The sequence below is a fragment of the Asparagus officinalis genome, chromosome 4, assembly GCF_001876935.1.
Source record: "Asparagus officinalis chromosome 4, Aspof.V1, whole genome shotgun sequence".
Classification (NCBI taxonomy): Eukaryota; Viridiplantae; Streptophyta; class Magnoliopsida; order Asparagales; family Asparagaceae; genus Asparagus; species Asparagus officinalis.
In genome coordinates, this window is record NC_033797.1 from 99400700 (window position 1) to 99404825 (window position 4126).

The following is a 4126-nucleotide window of genomic DNA, read 5'->3' on the forward strand; positions in this document are numbered from 1 at the left end:
GACGGTCAAGGCCCGGACTGTCCAGAACCACCGAAGACTGTCCAGAACCGCCACAGACTATCCAGAACCGCCACAGACTATCCAGAACCACCCTGGACTCTCCAGAACTGTTGCGGACTCTCCAGAACCACCACAGACTGTCCAGAACCATCCCGGACTGTCCAGAATTGTTGCGGACTGTCCAGAACTGCTGTGGACTATCTAGAACTACTGTGGACTATTCAGAACCACCACGGACTATCCAGAACCATCCCGAACTGTCCAGAATTACTCCGGACTATTTAGAATTATCGCGGACTATTCAGAACTACTCTGGACTGTCCATTTCGGCTGCATACTGTCCAGAATTGCTACGGACAGTCCAGAATTATCGCGGACTGTCCAAAGACACCACGGACTGTCCATAACTACGTCGGACTATCTAGAACTATTGCGGACTGTCCAGAACTACTGCGAACTGTCCAGAATTGCTACGGACTATCCAGAACTACCCCGGACTGTCTAGAACAGATGTAGACTATCCAGAACTATCGCGGACTGTCCAGAGCCTCCTCAACTGATTTGAGGTTATCTATAAACGTGATTAAGTGGCTATAACTGAGGATAAGAGTGAATCTGTCGTTTTTATCCGAAAACAGAGCTCCTGAAGCCTATAAATACAGCCCTAGGGCCTTCATTTGCACAAATCTAGAATTTTCGAGCATTGGCGAAGCCCTACTGAATAAGAGAGTGAGGAACATGAATTTCAAGGAGGAGATCTAGGCGAGCTATTCAGCATAAAGAGGAAGAGTTTGAGAGATTTGCATTTGGTTCATCCACTTCCCTCGAAATCGCACCTTGTTGTGATTCTTGAGAAGAGTGGGTATCTCACCTTGCTGAGATATTCACTTTAGTTTATTGTCTCCTTTACGAGGCAATGAAACCGTTCTTTGGATCTGATCATCTGGTGGTTCACGGATAAACCCCAACACCGACAAAGATCCGACGCAAGCAGAAGACCGATAAACGATCTCTGCATGTGTTCTCAGGAAATCTCTCTGTTTCTTTTCATTGTAAGGAAAGTCTCATAAAAAGACTTAATTTTTCTTTTATTTTGAATCGTTGTAACGCTTGAAGTTGTAATGGATTCGAAAGCAATAAAACTGATTTCCGACGCGAACACGCTAGCGACCACAGTGGGAACCAACAGCCTAACTGCCAAGGCTATCGTGTCACAGCCAACGATCAAGATCCCGGTGAACGAAGAGGTCGAATATGAATTCGACCAGCAAAAGTTCGAGGAGTACGTCTCCTCCTCCTCCTCCAGATCCGCCTCTCTTCACAAGGGTAGGAAGACCTCCTCCTCCTTAAAGATCCGTTGGTCTTCAGATCTGAATACCCAAGAAGGCGATCTCCCCGTTACCGCTATCACAGTTATACCTCGCAATGGTCCGTCAGCGTCCGATGAAGCCAAAGCCGAAGATCTGGACACCTTATCAAAGAGGGCTCGTCAGAGGCGTCACCAACGTCTCGCCTGCCAATTAGCTAAGGATTTAGAGCACGTGAACGGACTCCATTACCAAGCGGATCTAGAGTTCAGAAAGCGCCAAGTGGCTAAGCTGTCGCCACAACAAGCATCAGGGTCCTCTTCCCAATCGTCAACTAACAAATGGGTTCGTGTCAAACGAACCCATTTTACTTTTGAGGAGCGTATCCAGAAACGTCGTGCACTACTTGCGCATGCATGGATTCTAGCATGAGAATCACAAAAATTACAGCAGGAGGAGGTGGTCAAGAAATCACTAAGATTTAAGCACGTTTGGATGCTGAAGGTCAAAAAAACACCTCTACCCAACAAGAGATACCAGTCGTGTCTCTCGCTCGATTCTAGATCCGAGGCTGTTCCCCAGCCTTCATCAACTTTAGATCACGCTCCTATTGCTCCCGCACCTCCGGTGAAGCCCTACGACAGCGTGGATCTCTCCAGATCCAGAATTCTGTTGAAGGATCGCCTGGGTTTTCTACATGAAGATCAAAACAGATTTGTGATCAAAGAATGCTTGGGCATGGTGAATGAACCCCGAACAACTCATCGAGCTGAAGGTCATACTTGCTATTGTAACAAGTCTGAGCCTTCTCGTAAGGAGAAAACTCCTATAACTAACCGTCTTGGACTGCGTGTTGAAGTCCAAGAGCCCATTGAGGTCCCACACTCACGAAGGCGTAGCTCAAAACGTGCGACTCTTGAGAGTACCAACAAGGTGACAGATCCTCAGAAGAAAACGTGTTCGTCAGACAACGATGTTATACCTGAGAAGTCGTGCCAACACACGATAGATTGCTCCGGTCATCATGCCGATGAGTTGTACTATCAGGCTGGGGGTACGAATAGACCTCGAAAGAGAGATACCTGGGAAATAGACTTTTATTGTTCGTGTGCCGAGCTTATTAGGGTAGTATTATCAGCATGTAGCTGCCCCAAGACCACTCCACATAGGGTCTCAGTATTTCAAAGGCTTTCTTTTGAAGCGTCGAAACCCAAATCAAGGTGTTCTCATGAAAGAAGATCGGTTGTTCGAGATGACGAATTCCCAGAAGTCACCATCAACATGGTCAATAAGGGAAAATCTCAGATTGTTTCAAGTGGTTCTAGCCCCGACTTTTCTCCGGGAAGAGGATTCAATTCAGGAATAGCCCAACTAATATCTCGACTTCAGCTAGAAGCTATCAGACCTAAAAAATCCGTAGTCACGGTTAATATGGCTGACAAGGAAAAATCGACTCCACCTTCTAGTTCTGATCCACTCATATCTCATCGTCTAACCTGGTTGCGATCGGAAACCATTAAACAAAGAGATTATCAAAGAATACAGAGGGGATTATCCTCGGATGATGAAGCATCAGATGCCAACTCTGTAGTCGCCTCTGACAAAATCGTATCCAGTCTGGGGTAATCCCGTGAAGTGTTTATGATTAACACCGAGCAAGTGGCCAAAATCATCAAGGATGTCTTGGCTAAGAAAAAAGAGAACTTCAAGTTTGAAATGGAAATGGCTATGCTACGGATGAGGGAATAGCATGACCAACAGATCCGAGCCTTGTCGAATCACAACAATGTTAGTCAAGCAACTAGCGATTCAGATGTGGATGAACACCTTAATACTAATAACCCTCTCATTGGCCAGAACATTAGGGGTGACCCTACTAAAGATAACGACCTGGGGATGGTCCCACCAAAGATGATAATACCGAGGGTGGCCGTGTTGTTCCTCTCAGAAATCATTCAAAACATGATACAGACGAGGACAAGAAGATGAAAGATCTCGAGAACAAAATCAATGCTCTGATGTCTGCTCGAGAGGTGCAGAAAATCAGTATGCCATGTCCTTACCCAAGAGAGTGGGACTCAATAGCATACCCGACAAAGTTCAACTTGATCAACTTCACGCCGTTCGACGGGGTTCACCCACTCAGCATCTGATCTACTTCAAGTCTTACTTGGGCATGATCTCTGGCAATGAGGCATTGATGGTCCGGTTATTCGTTGGCACCCTTCGCGGGCCTGCCTTCGATTGGTACTGTCATCTTAAGTCTGAAAGCATCAATAGTTAGGACGACCTGGAGAATCTATTCCTTGCTTACTTCTTTGATGATGACGCCGAGGTGTCAATTAGGATACTCTTCGATGAGAAACAGGAAGACAAAGAGACGGTCGACGACTTCATCAAACGCTTTCGAAATAAGGCGATGAGCTACCAAGATCTGATCATAGAGGACTTCATCCTCCAAACATGCCACAACAACCTCTCTTTGGACGTGTTGGAAGTAATGTGAGTAGCACCATCCAACACCTGGAAAGAGTTAAAAGTACGTGGAGAGCAGGCCGAGCGCTTCCTCAGAAGGAAGAAAGTCGAGAGAAGCCAACCGACGGCTAACCCTCTAAATTCAAGCTTCGTCTCCCATGGTAAAAGGAAGGCCCCTGCAGCTGCTATTGATGCTAATCAGACGTCACAACAGTAATCCCGAGGGTAGCAAAAGACTTTAGATCTGAGACTCCAAAAAAAGTACTCTTTGAAGGACAAAAATGTTCCAACTATTTTTGAGTCCCTTCTTGAAAGTAATAAGATCAAGCTACCACCTATCACGA